General features: G+C 46.3%; 1 protein-coding gene across 2 annotated transcripts in view; it reads right to left on the bottom strand.

The window, feature by feature from the left end:
* The window catches only part of MOCS1 (molybdenum cofactor synthesis 1), a 497,242-nt gene that overhangs the window by 61,786 nt on the left and 414,771 nt on the right, over window positions 1–20,685 (bottom strand). The gene's annotated exons all lie outside the window — the stretch shown is intronic.

Below are 20,685 nucleotides of genomic sequence, written 5' to 3'. Positions count from 1 at the left end.
AAAGAAAGTACTATATTACTATTAACACACTTAGCGACCCATGGTCACAAGGCAAGTTTGAAGAAATTCCAGTATAATCAGAAGGAGGTGTCTTATTTGGGTTACCTACTTTCGAAAGAAGGGAGAAGATTAACACCAGAACGCATAAAAAGTATTTCTAGTATGCCTATTCCAAAAACTCAAAAAGGAGTGAGAGCTGTAATAGGCATGGCCTCTTATTGTCAGCAGTGGATAAGTAATTTTGCGTTGATTGTGAAGCCGATGATAAAGTTAACTAAAAAGGATGCAGTGATGCCTTTACAGTGGGATGAGGAATGTCAGAAAGCGTTTGAGCAATTGAAAGCTGCATTGTGTGCTGCGCCAGTTTTAGGCACTCCTAACTATAAAAAGATCTTTAGACTATTTGTGAGTAAGAGTGAAGGATGTGCATTGGTAGTTTTGACACAGGAACAAGGTGGAAGAAATAGGCTGTGCGGCTATTATTCTTCCGCGCTGGACACTGTAGCGCGCGCACTACCACGATGTTTGCGATCCGTCGCAGCGGCTGCTGCGTCAATGAAACAAACGGAAGGAATGGTATTGGGGCACATTTTAATTCTGATGGTGCCACATGCTATAGACGTTCTATTAAATAGGACACAGACGCAACACCTCACCTCAGCTAGACTGACAAGATATGAGCTCATCTTGTTTGCACCCCACATCCAAATTATCAGGTGTAGCGCATTGAATCCTGCAGAATTAATGCCACTGCCCATAGCAGAAATTGGTGACAACGAATCACCACCACATGATTGTTTAATGGTCACTGAAGAAGAAACAAAGGGAAGAATTGACTTGAGCGACATCCCACAGAAAGAGCCAGATGGGGAGTTATTTTGTGAAGGCTCTTGTTTTAAATTACCTGATGGCACATCAACGGCCACATATGCAATTACTACCCTAGAGAGTGTTGTAGAAAGCAGAAGAATCCCCTACAATTCGGCACAAGCAGAAATAATAACACTGACCCGAGACTGTGAACTCTCTGAGAATTTGAATGTGAATATTTATACTGACAGCCAGTACGCCTTTGCCGTGGTTCATAACTTTGGCCGACTTTGGGCTGAGAGGGGTTTCTTGACATCACATGGGGCCAGGATTCAGCATGGCCCTTTGATTGTGCGATTGTTGTCTGACCTCACGTTTCCAAAGCGCCTAGCTATAGTGAAGTGCGAGGCGCATAAAAAGGTAACATGTAAAGTGGGAGAGGGAAACGCATTTGCAGACAGGATTGCGAAGCAAACAGCCACAGATTTGGGAAATAAAATGATGATAGTACAGACTGAGGAAGTACCTTGTATGATAGAGAATGGAGTTGTCACTGTAAAAGAAATGCCGGCTGAGGCCACGACCGAAGAGATTCAGGGGTGGGCTGAGGGCTCTGCTGAGTTAGATTTGGAGAGATGTTGGGTGGACAAAGAGACCAAGAACTGGATGTTGCCAAATTGTTACGTAACCGCAATGGTTACAATGGCACATAGCCCTACCCACATTTGCGCGAAGAAGATCGTACAGCATTTATCCACAGTATGGAAAAATGAGCACATAAAAAAGAATGCAGAAAGGCTAGTGCAGAATTGTATTACGTGCCTGCAACACAATGTAGGGAAGGGAACCGTGACTCCAGTAGGTAGTTTTGGCCCACCCTCTATGCCATTTGAGGTGATCTAATTTGATTTCATAGAAATGGAAAGGTGCCAGAACTACAAATATGTGTTAGTGGTGATTTGTGCATTCAGCAAGTGGGTGGAGGCATATCCTTTAAAAGACTGTACTGCCATGTTAACGGCAAAAGTAATGTTAAAGGAATATTTCTCCCGGTTTGGGTTGCCCCGTGTCCTGTGGTCAGACAACGGCCCACACTTTATGGGCGCTGTAGTGCTACAGATCTGTGCAGGTCTGCAGATAGAGAAGAGATTCCACAGTTCCAGACATCCCAGTTCTGCCGGGCTTGTGGAGAGACATAACGGAATCTTAAAGTCAAAGATAGCTAAAATCTGCGCTGGAGCAAGTTGAGTTGGGTGGATGCATTACCCCTAGCGCTATTGTGCATGCGCACGTCTGTGTAGGCTAAGACTGGGCTCTCCCCCTATGAGATTATAATGGGGAGACCGGCAAATGTGTGGTGCGCACCGCAGCCCAAAAGATTATGTGAGGTCGAGCATCCTATGTTAAGCACGTACTGTGGCCTTTTAATGCAGAAGTTGCGTTTGATTCATCAGCAGGTGCAGGAGGCGTTACCAGTGCGATCTACCGGACCGGGGCACTCGCTGGAGCCTGGAAGTTGGGTCTTAATAAAGAACTTTGAGCGGAAGACAGCATTAGCACCCAGGTGGCGCGGCCCCTACCAAGTACCCTACCAAGTACTTTTGGCAACGCAAACGGCCATCCGAGTAGACGGACGGAAGGCATGGATCCATGCGACACATGCCAAAAGATTCCCAGGACTGCTGACAACTTCCGATGACAAGAGTAAGGAAACAGTCTCGGAAACGAAAGAAACCGTTGCCAGTCCATTGCCACAGCATCAGCCTGAGCGAGAAGTGAAAGTTGGAACAAAGCCCAAGCGAGAAGTGAAACTCGAAACAGAGCCTGAGGAGGCTGCCAGTAAGGGGAGAGGGTGAAAAGTGCCCCAACGTTGCCCAGCAGAAACAACATCACTGCCGAGCGACACAAACCCTGCATTGCAAACACGAGCAGAAACAACGCGTGTACCCCTTTGGCGCCGACCAGTTTCTACAAATGTACCAAAGCCAAAGAAAGAAACTACATCATTGCCACGGCGCTCATCGCTACCCATCATTGTGCCACAGGCTGACACTGGGTCTGATACTGGAAGTGCAACGGCACTATTCACGGATCATACAATACCAGGAGTGAACCGGTATAATTTGCGGCCTCGACAGGCAAAGTGCTCCACAGATCTTTGGTGCTTTTCTTTTGCCTGTGGTTCCACTCACGGACGGAGTAGGAGCCAGGGGCGTAGAGGAGAGAAGTGTGAGAGTTGTGCAAGTCAGACAATTCTAGACTCACGGCTCCTCGGTGCGCTTATAAAAGTACATGTGTCAGGAGCCAGAGCAGGACAAGCTGGACGCACATAAGTACTAAGGCTGATAGAGTACATGTGTCCTAAGCCCGAGCGGGACAAGCTGGATGCACATAGTACTCTATCAATAAAGAACTGCGCAGAAATCGTCCGAGCAGTGGGAGAAAGAACAACTAATCTTGCTCGGAGTGGTTAAGTGATCTAGGCTGTGAAAGGGCTGGCAGAATTGAACTGTGACATTTTTCGTTGAACTTTTCTGGCATCAAGAACGAGAGACATTTGCGACGAACTTTGCCAGCAAGAAGAAGGACGATGAAGAACAAATCAAGACCGTTTTCAGCCTCCTCCTGCACCCCTGCTGAAAAGATGATAGATTTAGAGACTATAAATTTAGGGAAAAAGCATGATAAAAGGAATAAGGTACTGATTTGGACATTGGTCCTGTGTTTAAGTATGGTAGTACCAACAATAACAGCTATTATACTATGGTTCCTGGAGTATGTGCACCCATTAGAAACACTTGCCAAAAGCAGCTACTTAAAGCCCGGTTCATGTAATCACTGGAACTTTGCCCCCAATGGAAGAAAGACAGAAGGATACGGCAACAATACATTGTTGCTCATCATGAACATGACCCATGCGGTTTTAAAGAAAAAAGATTGTTGGGTTTGTGCCCATTTACCACAGCACAGTGGGAAAGGGATAGGCTGGTATGTACAACCGTTACCATTGGTTTATTCATGTGAAGTATCATTGAGTGCAATGTTCTTTGGGAAATGGAACAAGAGTAATACGGGTCAGCTAGATGAGACCAATATGAATGAATTTGAGGAAGTGATCATGAGACCTGTGGGTTGTTCCATATTCCATAAAGCTCGCGTGTTTTCACCAGATCCCATAAGGAAGAATACACGAAAGACAACAAGACTAGATAGATTACATAGGCAAAATAGACCAACCCCGCCAGCAGAAGAAACATCAGTAATGACATTTCGGATGAGGGATGAATGGAATAAAGATGCTGTGCCCCCTGCCTATACAGTGGATCACAGCCCCGAAACTGCTCCCCTATGTTTACAGAAAAAGGGTTCCTACAAAGTAGGAACGTTTAGCAACTGCCTGAACACAGTGGTTATAAAGCACGAAATAGAACCCGTGTACGTAGGGGACCCTGTTTACTTTATATGTGGAAAAAAAAGCATATCCACGGTTACCTAGGAACTGGGGAGGTACATGCTACCTAGGTCTACTATTTCCAGGAGTGTTCCTCTTGGAGACAGCAGAAGTAGCTAGACCAACAAAAGGTAGAACTCAAAGGAGTAGCGAGGATGGAATGATAGCAATAGATATAGCCAAATCATTTATACCATTCTTGTCCCAAATAGAAAATTCTTACAATATAAGAAAACTGTTTAGGATATTAAAAAATACAATAGATTCAACAACAGATATCTTATTGAATATGACGTTAGAAGAAAAAGGAATAAGACTAATGGCACTCCAAAACAGGATGGCTCTCGATATAATATTAGTTGATCGTGGGGGAGTTTGCAAACTCGTAAAAACTGCATGCTGTGTGTATATAGATGATTACTCCCCTACGATATTTAAAGCAATCCGGAAAATACATGTCCTAAGTTCCACACTCTCTACTGAAGAAGGGGGTTGGGAGATTGGATCCTGGTTTTGGGGATTATTGCGGTCTTGGGGATGGAAGTTAATTTCAATACTAATGATGGTACTTGGTATATTCTTAACATGTTGCTGTTGCATACAATGCTTACCAATAGTTTGCACTGAAATAACTGATGGATGTACTAAAGGATGTGTGCACATGGTGTCGAAAGGAAAACAAACGCATGGCCAAAATAACAGAGACATTGATGAAACAAAAACAGTAAAACAATTCATGGCTATTGACATTAATGATGAAGATGATGCTGATAATAGCATGAAAGGTTCAGACATAGATACCCCAGACTTATCCTTATCGGAGGAGGATAAAATGAATGAATAAGACGTTTGGCATACGGCCAAAAGGAGGGTTTTTCGATCTGGAAAAGTGAATACCCTTCATTTGAATGACAGACGTAACTTGATGGCCGTAGGCCAACCGTCTTATGCACCGAATTATAGAAATATAGACTGTTATGCTTGACCAACAAGCGGCCATTTTAAACGTAGCAGAATCGCCATTTTGCCTGTTAACCATTGCTCATTGCTTTCTGTCTAAAATTGCTTTGCAGCTTGCAATTCTTGCGGTTTCTGCTTACTCTGCTCAACTGTTAACATTGTTGTCTGAATATGAAAAGGGCAAGGTCGCGGGACTGAGGAGTTCGTTGAAAACTCCTCATGAGTAGCCTAGAAAGGAATGCCCACGCTCCCTCTCTGTAGCCTTGAGGGAGAGCAGCAGGGCATTTAATCACTTCACAACTGCCAGCCAGTCTCGTACGACGGTAGAATATGTTAGAATAAAACAGCTAAAGGCTTGAATTATGCTCTTCCTACGGCCCCCCTTCGCAAAACCCTTTAGAGCGTGTCGGCTCCCAGGACACGAATAGTACCTCATAGATATCAAAGCATGGAATGTGGCTCTTCCCCCGTGTGCAGCTTGCTTCCAAGAACAGAACCACCGTGTTTTGTTCAACAACTAAAAGATGCCTCCGCACTTTCCAAATTGCACGTTGTTACTAGAATAGACATCGAAAGTGTCATAATTGTCATACCCGTCGGAAATGTCCATCGTCATCCCGAGTTCAAAAAAACGTAATAAAGGAGGGTGTTAAACATGACATAGCTGATTGTATGATATGCATTTTGTATATATGTAACTGATGTACCTAATTCGCTCTCTTGCGTCCCTTGAGGTCTAGGAAACTCACGTCGCGGGGCGTGAGACCAGAATTGGCCAATTGGGACTATTTTTGCTTGCAATAAACCCTAGCATTGGGAATTTGAACCTTGTGTCTGGCGCATCTTTTCGTGTATGGTTATTGCCTTGTTTCCATAGCACGAGGGACCCTTAGGGGCCCCTCTCAAGAGGGTAAGGTGAACCAATAGTTCGATATATACTCAGGGGTATGCTCCATCTGGTCAACAATCCAGATATCATCCGTACTTATCCCTCTCAGGGGAACGATCAATTTAAATAACCGCAGTACCACTGTACCGCTGCACGATTTGAAGGAGTAGCCCGAGGATTACTAGAGATTGATTTGAGCTGGAATGCTTTATGCATTACAGTTGACTGCTCTACTTTAGCTCACATGGATATAGTAGGATTAGATGAGTTTATTAAGAGCCCACGTGTCAATAAGATTGTTCTGTTTAGCGACGCCACGCTGAGTATGTTTTTGATTGCCAATTTGGGATACTGTACCCATATTTACATTGCAAGATGTGTTTTTTCCTTCACTAACTTAGGGTTACTGTCAGCCCAGGGGACCGGGCGCGAATGAGTGTCCAAAAGTGCAGGGAATGGGATATTGGGTAGGACCACATCGGTTATAGTTGTTCCATCAACAGTAGCCTTAATTGTTGGTTGTTTGTTGAGCAACAAAGGACCCACATTCGGTAGTTCTTGTATATTTGCAAGGGTTGGAGCAATTTTCACTTCAGTATAGCGCTGATTTTGTTTGGTTTTACTGTACAGCATTTTACAAGGAGTAATTTTCTTAGCAAACATACAAGCTTGTGACATTAATTTCAAAATCTTTAACCTTTATAACAAATAAAAATTCAATGATACAAGTGCATTAAGAAAATACAAGCACATTCCTCACACTAATAATTAATACCACAAAAGGTAGTAAAGAACAAAACAAAAAGAGAAAAACACGAAAAAACAAGAAAAAAACAGTAATATAAAACATGAAAGCCATAATCCTATACATCTTTAAAGAAATATGACCTCTTCATCAATAAAATAGGTCAAACTAATATGGCCAACAACATTTAGACATTACGTTTCATAGAATAAAAGATTTAACTGCAGAGTATTCATAGCGGAACCACATTAAATCTTACTTCAAAGGGTATACACTTCCAGGTTGCTTATGAAGCCCCAAAAAGCAAGACTAATTCAAGGAGATGACAAACCCACAATTCTCTTCCATAACAATCCTCATCCCCAAATTTTATATGCCTATTTGCACTTTAACAGCAAATCTTGATTCTTCCCCTTGGATCTTACCTATTTTGAATGAAACAATATATAATATAGTCCTTGGTTTGGGTAGTTTTGTTGAGGTCAACCTGTTAGGTCTGCGCCCTTTTTATTTGAATAGATTCTTGCGGCAAACGTGTTGCGTCTGTGTGAAGAATCTTTCGGAGGAACCACTACCCCTCCTCCGAGGTTTTAGACAAATAGTTATGGTTTCAAACTTTGACTGCGCCACATATTAATCATAAATTGCATTAATGAGAAGATAAGCCATCAAAAATGAACAACAGAAGCCTGTTCCGTGTTTGAAAAAAAATCCTGTGAAAGACCCTTTTTATTTGTTAACACGTGTTTCGGCTCATACCGAGCCTTTCTCAAAACAGGGCATATTGGTTTACTTTTTAAATGAAAAAACACAATGGCCCTCATTAGGACCCTGGCGCTAAGGGGTTTGCGCCAGCGTTAGCTGCGCCGACCCCTTACCGCCAACTACGAGTTCCCATTGCGCCATGGTCATTTTTCCGCCCGCTTTTTGCGGGCGTAAAAATCCATGGCGCTATGGGACCTCGGTGTTAATTACGCCACCGTAGTGTACGGTGGCGTAATTAACACCTTCCCCACTCCCATTGAGCCCTATGGGGCCGAAATGGGAATGGGGAAGGGTAAATGGGTCAATGGGGACTTACCGCCCCGCCGACCTCGGAATGGGGCGGTAAGTCCGCCATCCGCCATGGCGTAAAGGGACTTTGCGCCATGGCGGAAAAGTCCGCCGATGGCGGAAAAAATCCGCCAGGGTCGTAATGAGGGCCAATGTCACAGTAATACAAATATAAAATAATAGAATAATAAAACAGAAATCAGGGAGGGGCGAAGGGTAGGAGTGTTAGGTAACTAGAGAAACAGGAAAGAAAATGTGGAAGAGTCAAAATAAGGTAAAAATACCACAAGAACCAAAGATTACATGCATCACCGGCAATCAAATTTATGGGCATGAGCATTTAATTACTTGTTAGCTCCTTGTTACTCTCTTTCCATTACAATGAATCATCTCAAAATACAAGCACTCATTAGGTGGCTCCTTTTGTCTAACTCATTTTGTGTTATGCTTATTAGGTGAATGCATTTAATAGCTAGAACCATGTATAACTTTAATTTGAGAAAACACAAGCATATTTCACTTATTCAGTAATAGTGGGTGAGGAAAGGATTCTTACCATCATTTTGATTACTTCAAGTATTCATTGTACGTAGTCATGGTACACTTTGTGAACAAGTCCCTGTGCTAGAATCCCACCTACAATGGTGCAATAAAAATAACCATACTCGGATTGCTAAATCATGTCACAGATTCATTGTAAATCACTACTTCTGCGGTGTAGTTATGGTTAAGTTGGTGTTTCCATAAGAAGAGCACTTTCTGGGCGGCTTATAACTCCGCTCTCCCTGGACGAATCCTCACCAAACGTTGCAAAAAAAAGTATTTGGGTCACTCTGAATTATTTTGCAAAGTTTGGTGAGGATTCGTCCAGGGGGGGCAAAGTTATAGGGGGGGTCCCAAAACTTTTTTTTTCGCATAGACATAATGGGAAAAAACTTTGCTCACGCCTACAGCCCAAACCGCTGGACGGATTTACACCAAATTTGCGGCAGGAGCTTTGCTTTATTTGGTGTAAATCCGTCCAGTAGTTTTTAAAAAAATGACAAAAATGTAAGTGAAAAAAATTAGTGATATCTGTGTTCGCTTCACGGACACACTTCCCTGTTCGCTCCGTGGACAGGACGGTGATTGGGCAAGCAGCTTGCATGATGTCCGCGGACATCTGATGTGCTCTCTCATTGGATGCGGTAAAAGCGTGCAGTGCGTCTGGCTTCAGAGACGCCCGCCATCTTTGTTCCTCGCCGCCTGCACAGTAAGTCTTGCGTCTCCTGTTCCTCCCACCCCCGCTCATGCCCCGTGTGTCCTTCTTGTCCTCCCCACCCCCACTCATGCTCCGTGTCTCCCCTGTTCCTCCAGCCCCCCGCTCACGCCATCGGCACACGGAGGCCAGCGGAGGGCTGAGGAGCGGGATCTGCCGGCTGCACACGAACGCCGTGTTTCTCTCTCCCTCCCCCCCACCCCCCGCTCATGCCCCGTGTGTCTCTCTCCACTTCCATCACCCCCACTCATGCCCCGTGTCTCTCTCCATACCCCCGGCCCCGCTCATGCCCCGTGTGTCTCTCTCCCTCCTCCTCACCCCCGCTCATGCCCCGTGTGTCTCTCTCCCTCCCCCCACCCCTGCTCATGCCCCGTGTGTCTCTCCCCCACCCGCCCACCACCCACTCATGCCCCGTGTGTCTCTCTCCCTTCCCCCACCCCCGCTCATGCCCTGTGTGTCTCTCTCCCTCCCCCCACCCCCGCTCATGCCCCGTGTGTCTCTCCCTCACCCCCACCCCCGCTCATGCCCCGTGTGTCTCTCTCCCTCCCCTCCACCCTCGCTCATGCCCCGTGTGTCTCTCCCCTTCCCCCACCCCCCGCTCATGCCCCGTGTCTCTCTCCCTCCCCCAATCCCCGCTCATGCCCAGTGTGTCTCTCCCCCTCCCGCCCACCCCCCACTCATGCCCCGTGTGTCTCTCTCGCCTTCCCCCAACCCCCGTTCATGCCCCGTGTGTCTCTCTTCCTCCCCCCACCCCCCGCTCATGCCCCATGTGTCTTTCCCCCTCCCGACCACCCGCCCATGCCCCGTATGTCTTTCCCCCTCCCGCCCACCCCCCGCTCATGTCCCGTGTGTCTCTCTCCCCCCCACCCCCGCTCCTGCCTCGTGTGTCTCTCTCCCTCCTCCCCCACCCCCGCTCCTGCCCAGTTTGTCTCTCCCCCTCCCGCCCACCCCCCGCTCATGCCCCGTGTGTCTCTCTCCCTCCCCCCACCCCCCGCTCATGCCCTGTTGTGTTCTTTATACACCCCGCCTTCCCTTTCCATGGTGGCCATCTTGGTAAAAGATTTTCCTTCCTACACCGGGACGCCGCAGGCTACAGGGACGTTATGGTTAAGTTGCACTAATAAAAACCTATGAAATTCAATGAAAAAACTTTGTTAAAGGAACGTTATGGTTAAGTTGCGCTACTAAAAACCTATGAAATTCAGTGAAAAAACTTTGTCAAAGGGACGTTATGGTTCCAAGTAAAACCGAAAACCCCTTGAAATTCGCCAGTTATGGTAAGCTAAGCAACCATAACTCGCGCCACCACCGTGCACTGCTAAGACTAACACCCAGGACATCAAAGATGACATCACAAATGTCATTGATGACATCACTGATGACATCACATGTCTGGCTTACTCTTTTTTCTTTTGCTGTCATATCTAGGCCACATGGTTTTCTTCAGTAACAGTCAGAAACTAAAAATGTTATTTTATTTGTAGACGTAGCCTTCAAGTAGGTTCTTACAGTAATTCCCTTAGAGTCCAGTCACATCATATGAAACATATACATGCGGGGAAGACACAAGCTTGAAAGACAGCAATTCTTTTTGTGCATAAAGATAATCAATAGACTTGTGAGCACTTTCTGATAGTTCTGTTTTTTTTTTTATGGCTGTCCTTTCCCTGTATATGGTCATATTTGTATACATTGTACTCACACTACTTTCCTTAGGGCCCAATCACATCAAGTGATACATATACCTAGGGTAAATAGCAGCTTTGAAACAGAGCAATCATTTATTTGCATGAAAATAATCAGTTAAATTATAAATTGTTTCTGCTACTACTTGTGCTTTTTTGCTAACTTCACTTTCCCTCTATATACCCATATTGGTATGTGTTCTTGTGTCTTTGTGTTTTGTCTATAGTAATGCGATCATGTAATACATGTGTTTTATTAGCTACTTATTACATATTTCACAGTACACAAAAATATATTAAGAAAACAATGATCATTTCATTATTCAACATATTAACATTACGAATAGTATACCTTCATCTTGTACGCTGCACACAATGCTATGTTTCTGCATTAGTAGCTCAGTATACTAGATAGAACCCCATAATAGAATGCTATTTATATCAATGCACTAATTACGGTATGATATTTATTGCAATGATCCTTGACACTTGTTTCACAACATTATAAGAATCCCTTGTACACATATTTCATGAAAAGTGCATAAATCAGTGATGTCATCAATGACATTTGTGATGTCATCTTTGATGTCCTGGGTGTTAGTCTTATCAGTGCACGGTGGTGGCACGAGTTATGGTTGCTTAGCTTACCATAACTGGCGAATTTCAAGGGTTTTTTGGTTTTACTTGGAACCATAACGTCACTTTAACAAAGTTTTTTCACTGAATATATATGGGATACATTACTCACCGTAATCGTATTTCTGATGCTTGTATCTGCTTAGATTCACATGCTGTGCATAGGCCGACATCTAGTGGAAGCTGCGGAGTATTACAGTTTGCTTTTCGAAACTCGAAAATGGGCGTCGACACAGGGCGTGCCAGTAATACTATCCCTAGTGTGACGTCCACTGTACCCAAGATCCCTCACGCGTCTAGGATCCTCAGATTGTATTTTTTCTGACATGAGGTAGCATGAGGAGTAGCGTGAGTACAGATAATCCAAGCAGATAGACAAAAAGGTAAGACTACAAGCAATCATGCGCCTTCTCTCGGAGGGGGGGGAAGGGTGGGTCGCATGTGAATCTAAGCAGATACAAGCATCAGAAATACGATTACAGTTAGTAATGTATCCCTTCTGAGGCTTGTGGAATCTGCTTAGATCACATGCTGTGCATAGATTAGCGAGCAGTACCAGAAGAAGGAGGTGGGATGTGAGAAGGGTCATGATCAAATAAGTGTCTTAGAACCGCTTGTCCCATTTGTGTATCTGCCTTGGAATGGGTGTCAATGCAGTAATGCTGAGTAAAAGTGTGAATAGAGCTCCAAGTAGCTGCTTTGCAAATGGTGTCAAGGGGTACATTTGCAATGAAAGCCAGAGTGGCCCCAATGCCTCTAGTAGAGTGGGCCCTTGGCGTAAAAGGCAGAGTGTTTTCAGAGAATGAGTAACACAGCTGGATACAGTTAATAATCCAGTTCGAGATGGCGAAGGCGCGATCCCCCCTCTCTGCCTGTAGCTACGGAGACAAACAGTTGATCTGTTTTCCTTAGCGGTCTTGTTTTATTTACATAGTAGAGGACCGCCCTACGCACATCTAGGGTGTGTAGTTTCACCTCAGCCGAGCTTTGCGGGTTCTGGAAGAAAGACGGAAGCTCGATGGACTGGTTTACATGGAATTTTGATATAAATTTAGGTGAGAACCTAGGGTGTGTGCGTAAAACCAGTTTGTCTTTATGGATAGTAAAGAAGGGATCCTGCACTGACAGAGCCTGAATTTCACTGACCCTTCTTGTAGAAGTAATAGCTACTAAGAAGGCCGTTTTATAAGTCAGGTGTTTGAGACTGCTTTTATGCATGGGTTCGAAAGGGGGGCCCATGAGTTTGGCTAGCACCACATTAAGGTCCCTCCCTGGTGGTGGGTTTGAAATAGGAGGGTGAAGTCTCTTTACTCCTTCCATGAATGCTTTAACTACTGGTACTTTCCACCACGAAACCTTGCTATGGGAAGTGGTGTAAGCCGAGAGGGCTGCCAGGTGTACTTTCAGTGAGTTAAAAACCAATCCTGCATCTAGCAGGTGGAGCATGTATGTAACAATAGTGGAAGGAGTGCAATCAACTGGGTTGATTTGTCTACTCTGGCACCAGATAACAAACCTTTTCCACTTGTCAAAGTAACAGTGCCTTATGTTTGGTTTCCTACATTCCTTTAGGATGTCCATACACCTCTGTGGCAAATTGAGGTGTCCAAACTCTATGATCTCAGGAGCCATGCTGCCAGGTTCATTGAGTTGGGTTGCTTGTGCACTGTTTGACCTTGGTGCTGGGACAGTAGGTTGTACCAGGCTGGAAGTCTGATGGGCTCGCACACCGCCATCCTGCGTAGGTGTGGGAACCACGGTTGTCTTGCCCACATGGGAGCAACTAGGACGGGCGTCATCGAGTCCCTGTTCATCTTGTTCACCACTTTCCTGGAGAGGAGTTGGTGGAAAAGCGTACGCAAACATCCCTGACCAGTTCATCCACAGGGCGTTCCCCTGGGAATCTGGTTGGGGGAACCTGGATGCAAATCCTGGGCATTGTCTGTTTTCGCTTGTGGCGAATAAATCTGTAGTGGGGAAACCCCACTGAGAGAAGAGATCTTCTACGACCTCTCTGTGAAGAACCCATTTGTGTTCCTCTGGGAGGGAGTCTCTGCTCAGAGCATCCGCTAGGGAATTGAGCTCCCCTGGAACATGTTGTGATGACAGGAAGATGTTCCGTCTGAGTGCCCATATCCAGATTTTCTGGGCAAGCTTGGACAGATTTGGCGAGCAAGTCCCTCCTTGCTTGTTCAGGTAGAACATGGCTGTAGTGCTGTCTGTCCGGATTTGCACTGACAGGTTTAGTAGATGGGGCTCGAACGCCTGAAGCGCTCTGAATACTGCCAGAAGTTCTAGCAGGTTGATGTGGTTCTTGGCCACTGAATGAGACCAGAGACCATGAGCTGTGTGGTGGAGATGGTGAGCTCCCCACCCCGTCAGACATGCATCTGTAGTGACTACTGCCTGTACTTCGGGATCGTAAAAGGGTTTCCCCTGTGCGAGATTCTCTCTTGTCCACCAGTGAAGGCTTTGTACCAGTGTTGGCGAAATGACCACTAGATCATCCCACTGACCACTTGCCTGAGACCACTGTTTCGCCAACCATTCCTGCATGGGACGCATGCGCAGGCGCGCGTGGGGGACCAGGTAAATGCATGACGCCATCATGCCCAGTAAACGCATTGCTTTGCGTACCGTTATTTGTTGACCTGACTGATAATGTGGAATTTGCAGTAGTATATTCTGAATTCTTTCTTCTGAAGGAAAGGTCAACCCCTCCTGGGTGTCCAGGATTGCTCCTAGGAATTGTTTTGAGGTGCTTGGCACCAGGCTTGACTTCTTCTCGTTGATTGAGAAGCCTAACTCGTGTAGGAGGTCGATAGTCCTTTGAATGTTTGTCCTGCAAATTCCTGGGGTTTCCCCCGTTATGAGCCAGTCGTCCAGATAAGGGTACACTGGGATTGCCTCCCTGCGTAGGTGTGCCGCTGCCACCGCCAGTACCTTGGTGAATACCCTTGGTGCTGAAGCTATCCCGAAGGGCAGTACCTTGAATTGGTAGTGGCGACTGTCCACCTTGAAGCGCAAGTACTTTCTGTGTGCTGGGAACATGGAAATATGAAAATAAGCATCTTTCATATCGAAGGTTGCCATGTAATCCCCCTTTTTTAGGAGGGGGATTACCTCTTGTAGCGTGGTCATACGAAATTTTTGGGGCTTGACATACTTGTTGGCAGGCCGTAAATCCAATACTGGGCGCATTGTCAAGTCTTTCTTTGGCACAAGGAAGTAAGTTGAATAAATACCCTTGTTTACCTGGTGTCCTGGGACGAGTTCTATCGCGTCATTTTGTAGAAGAATGGCAATCTCCTCGAGGAGAATCTTGTGATGTTCTAAGGAGTGTACTCTTTGTCGTGGAGGATGGTTCCGGGGACGCTGCAGTAGCTCTATACAATATCCTGTGGATACTGTTGACAGCACCCATCTGTCTGATGTGATCCCTTCCCAAGCCTGGGTGAAGTTTGAAATGCGTCCCCCTACTGGGGTTGCATGAGAAGGGACCCTGAACTGAGCGTCACTGCTTTGGTGGAGGTGTGCCGCCTCCTTTGCTGGGGCTGCCTCTGCCTTTGGCACGACCTCTACTATTACCTCTGCCGTAACCCTGGGTAGACTGTTGGTTGTTGTTCCACTGTGTAACCTGCCCCTGGGAATAGTTAGATCCTCTCTGGGAATTTTGGCCGCGTGGGCGACGAAAATTACTATTCCCTCTCTGGTTAGGGGTTTATTGGTTAACTGGCCAAGGGACTTGAGTGTCTCGTATTCGTCCTTGGCATTTTTCAACAGATCGGCTTCCACCGGTTTGTCCAACAATGATGCCTGTGTTTCTGCCTTAAAACCAGACTGCCGTAACCACGCATGTCTCTTGATAACAGTACCATCTGCTATCAATCTGCCTGCGTTGTCCACGGCGTTGAAGGTTGCTTTCAAAATGCAACCAGACACGGCTCTACCCCCTGCGGAAATCTGAGCTAATTGGCCCTTTAACGGTTCAGGAGCAGAGGCTATGAGAGCCGCGACTTCTTCCCACTGATGGCAGTTGTAGCTGGCCAACAGGGTGGTGGAGTTAGCAATCCTTGCTTGATAGGCGGACGTTGAAGCTACCTTCCTGCCTAAACCATATAGTTTTTTGCTCTCCTTGTCGGGAGGAGCTTCTGACGAAGACAAGGGGGTCCCAGCCCTCTTACGAGTGTTGGTGACAACTAGGGAGTCTGGCTTCAGATGTCCTCTTATATAGAGAGGGTCAGACTGTGCCGCCCTGAAAAGTTTTTCAACCCTGGGATGGACTGCTCTGGTGAGGTTTGGGTTCACCAGGGACGGATCTATTCTCCGCTGAATGGATTTAAGGATAGGGATGGTCTGGGCAACAGGCCTCCTTTCTCCCACTAACTCTTCTGCGAAGTCCCTTTCCTCCTGTACACCGTGGGTGTCAATGTGGAAATGTTCTGCTGCGCGAGCGAGAACCTCATTTAGGAGGGGTTGGTTATCGACCGGGGAGTCGGTAACCGGGGCTTCGCTCTCCACCGGGGAATCTACTCTGTATGTTTCCGGGTCATCCTCTTCTTCTTCCTGGTCCTCATCATCCCCATAGTAGCCTGTCCCGGTTTGCTCTCCTATCATACCAAATTCTTGGTCTTCACAAAAGGAAGCCTCTCCTTGTTACCGTGAGTATGGAGTTGCGTAAGGTTGTACCTCAAAGGGTTCAGACCTCATCGGGGTTTCAAACTGGGCCTTCTTACTCGGGGGGATAGGATCATTAGAGCCTGGGGTGTGGCCCCTTGTGGATCATACGAGAGGAAATGTTCTGGATTTTTATCATAAAAATCAGCCAAAGAAGACATTCTTGACATGACCCTATCTATGTCTTCACTGGACCATTTTTTGGAACTGGGAATGACTCTCTCAGCAAGTCTATGGGATTTATCTTGAGTAGCTTTGTCTGTCTGTTCAGGGGGGGTGGAGTGTTTCACAGGTGTGGAAGAATGTACAGGTAGTTTCTTCTGCTGTTTTCCCCCCTCCCCGTGCGTAGAAAAATGTTTTCCCTGTCCCTTAGTGGCTCCGGAGTTTTTCGACGCCTGGCGTCGAGGATCGGGAGAGGTATCCCTGTCCTTCGAGCGTGGGGCCTCGCTGGCTTTAATTGCGGGCTCCGAATCCTGGAGCGCGGCCTGGGGGTGGAAGTCGTCTTCGTCTTCCGACGATCGAACTTCTGTTAGCCTAGGGAGCGAGGCACTCTTGGCAAGAGTGGATAATTGCCTGGAGTCATGCGGCGATCTTGTTCGAGAGCGCCCAGAGGACACCGAATCGGACCGTTCTGTCTGTGCCTCTTTCCGAGAACTCGACGTCATCGAGTGTCGGTTGGACTTAGTGTGTTTAGTGTGTGTAGTATGGGAAGCGCTTGTGTCGCCGGGGGTCTTCCCCATAGCCGCCCTGCCGGACGACCTTCCGAGGTCGGGGACTTGCGCTCGGCTGTCTTTCGACGCCGTAATGCCCTCGCCGTCCGAAAGTATGGCGTTGCTGCCATCGCTGAAGGCGCCCTCCGCTGCCATGGCCGCCTGCCTGGCGTGGTGGGCCCAACGCTTCGTCGAACGGTCCTTAAGTGTCTTAGGTTTAAACCTACTACACGCTCTGCAGTTCGCTTCGGGGTGGTTCCTCAGCAAGCAGAGATTGCACGTGGCGTGCCTGTCGACCCAAGGGTATTTGCGATTGCACTTGGGGCAGATTTGAAAAGGGGTACCCTCCATACGCACCTTGAGGCAGCGGGCTGTTAAGTGTAGGAAATGTATAAGGTGTACCTATACACCAAGAGTGAAGAGTATGTACCACCCCCCACTCTCCCTACTTGCAGGGCCGAGGCCAGCGGCCTACCAGGCCCGGGCCGAGGCCAGCGACCTTCCGAGACCCAAATCCGTCGTGCAGCAGCCGACGGTCGATTTCTTCTCCAGCCGGCGTCGAGTGTCGAAGTTCGACGTTGGGGTGGGTAAGGATGTCAATAGATTACGATTTTATATTTTAGCAAAAGTATGGCTAAGGCCAGAGGACTACGAAAAACAAACTGTAATACTCCGCAGCTTCCACTAGATGTCGGCCTATGCACAGCATGTGATCTAAGCAGATTCCACAAGCCTCAGAAATATATATATCTCAAGGTTACATATTAGGTGGCCCACCAGAACTGTTAAACTCAAACTCCCTTGATCCATTACCATTGCTGGCTATGGATTATGAGAGTTGAGGGCCAAGACATGTAGAGGGCCCAAAAATAAAAAAACCAGGCTATATAGTATCAAGAGCGACGCAGGTTACACTAGCTTTCCAGACACCACACTGAGGCCATACTCTGTGTTCTGGCCCAGAAACCTTGTTAAATGCCCTCGCTGTGCCAAAGCTATTAATTTGGTCTTCAGGCCTGTAACATACAATAAAGCCCTCATACCAGGTCTCGAAAACTTAATTAGAACATTGTAATCTAGTAGTTCCATTGCAGAAAATGTAGAGGAAAATAATGATGCCAAGCGAACCAAGGGTTCCTCGATGCGGGCAGAGGTGCTGTTATTGGCAGGGTCAGTCAGCCGCTGAGGTGTAAAAAAGAAAAAACTTATCGTCAAGTCCTGCGAGGCAGTATCTGGGAGAGTGAATCAACTTTCAGTGACGATTACGATGACACAACCAACAGTGAAAAAGGGCTCCCTTTCCCATATACGGGTCGCAGAACTGAAAGGAGGTCTGTTATTTAAAAATAATTTACTGAAGTCAAACGCACCCACATTAGCACCACTTGTGGGCGCTGAAGGGGGAATTGGAGAGCAGGGAGGAGAAAGCGAGGCACACGCAGAGAAGCGCACAGCATGTGTCTAGGAGAGCACAGAACGCAGGCTTATACCACAGCCCATGTTCCGAGCTCCGAGATTGGCTAGCGCCCCTGCCCAAAGGGCTAATGGCTGGAATAAGTATTCTGTTCCAGAGTTGTAATTGGAGGGGTGGGAAATCCCCCAATCTAACAACAAGAGGTCTGGTTCAGGGGGGATGTCTGTGCCCAAGAAATGGAAAAAGTCTACAAATGTGACAAAACCACTGTTTATTAAGGGATCTCACAAACAGGGACAGACATGGACATCTCAGGATTTCCAATGATCTCTCAACTTATTACAGGCTTGTCATCAGATTTTAACAGGTTATCACATCAGAAGTGACACGTTATTCTACAAAAATGTAAGGCAGGCTGGGGTTGGTTAGTGGGGCAAACTACACATAGTATCTATACAGGGTCAGTGTTTTGATTGGTTATACTTTATCTGGTGGCTCCACCTATGACCGCCTTCTAAGCGTTGCAAGTAAAGGCATGTCAGGTTAGTGCATTATATTTGGATAGTGCAACAAAGTGTGAACTGGTGCAGGAGGCATGCAGGGATTGGTCAGTGATGGTATTCTCTGCCTTGGTACCTTGGAGGTTACCGCCCATGCGCAACAATTCAAGGGGATGAGAACGGCCCCAAAGGTGCTGTTTGTACCAATAAGGTTACCATCTCTGATGCTCTAGGCCTTGAGCTTAGTACATTTAGCTTTCATCCTAATATTACTGTGAATCATCTGTCCTAACCTGGATGGGAACAAAGGACTCTATCTGGCTTGAATGAATAGGCTTTGTCCTCCGATCTCAGATCACGTGTGTGGAGACCACTGGCTTGATTTTCCAGCTCAACATTTACGAGGATTTTAGTATTTATAGATGCAGGTGTTATATCTTTCCTGTCCTCTAGGGGCTTGTTCTACCTATCTTTCCGTCATGTCAAGTCTGATGTGGTGAGTCTCTGTCCTTCCAGCAACATTTATTTCGCTCCTGATCTAAGAATACTGTTTCTTGTGTCTGCCTTTATCTATACCTTCGAGTGCAAACGTGAAACTATTCCTCCCTTGATGGCCTTGCCTAAAATATGTACACTGGTTGCACAGACAGTCTGGCCTGCTAAATCAGCAGGACTCTCCCTGCTTTTGAGCCTTTTCTGTGCTTTCCAGTCACTGCAGTGTGGCTGCATCTTCCATTTTGTTTTACATGGCCATTCACGTTAGTTGTGTTCAGTGTCGGCAAGCTTCACGTCTTATTTTCATGCGTCTTGTGTTTCTGCATAGCAAGAAAGTATATATCCTCTTATCTAAGTGGGTAAAAAGCATGTTCTTCGTCTCTTAGAACAGGTTAATCTAAGTGTCTGCGTAGCTTCGTTCAGAGATGCATATGTGCTTCATGACTAACGCATTTACATATTGGTCTTGACCGTGACATCATTGGCTCTATGCACAGTCAGAGTCTGTCTAATTGTTCCATCGTCTGCAAGTTTATCTTCTCTTCGATGTCTTCAGGGTAGGGCTTATATCGTTGTCTAAGTGAACAGCATTTCTCGAATCTGCGGTACAGTGGCAGATGGGGAGGAGGGGGCCAGGAACGATGTTCACCTTTCACTTCTGTAACGTCGAGTTGAGGGAGGGAGCAGAGCAACGAGGGCCACATTCATGTCTCTATCTCTTCCCGCTCCTTTGTCTTTCTCGGTTTTAAACTGAGCAATAATGCCTCAGGTGGCAACAGGACTTAGCTCAAACTACCTTGGGTGGGGCTAACTGCAGCTCGCCCATGCTTTCCTCCACACATGCTCTACAGAAGTCTGTGTTTTTAATGGCCCACTAAATGTAATATGGGTCAAGTAGTCTTGGGCAACAACTGACAGTAATATCAGCGCAAATACTGCTCTTAATGTTTTTTTTTACGCTTCTTGTTAGAATCAATGTGAATATGGGGGTCTCAAAGGGTACATAATCAATGCCCTACAGCCAAAAGATATTAAAGGTCAAGTAACCCGTTTTGCCTATACAGACATGCAATCATCAAAAAGTGGTGCTACAGAGTAGGTACATAAATCCTGGTATGCCCATTCCCACAGCATGTTTATGGCCTAGTGCAACAGTAGGGTGCTAAAAATGTTATTAGTTAGAAATAGAAAACGCCTCGGTTTGGTCCATTCGAGGTGACAATTGCAGATAGAACACTCGTGCTGTAGAAGGGAAGTATCATTAATCAAAATGTAAATATTTGCCTCAGTTGGGTTTCCATTGGTCAATCAATACTCTACTAGCAAATGTATAGTTGCGGGAGAGATCAGCCAAAAACAGTACTTCACATTGGAGATTTTAAGTTTTACACACAAAATACAT

Source organism: Ambystoma mexicanum, chromosome 4q (genome assembly GCF_040938575.1).
Source record: "Ambystoma mexicanum isolate Mex_15411 chromosome 4q, UKY_AmexF1_1, whole genome shotgun sequence".
Classification (NCBI taxonomy): Eukaryota; Metazoa; Chordata; class Amphibia; order Caudata; family Ambystomatidae; genus Ambystoma; species Ambystoma mexicanum.
Note: the sequence above shows the minus strand (reverse complement) of the source record. Positions and strands in the feature narration are given on the sequence as shown.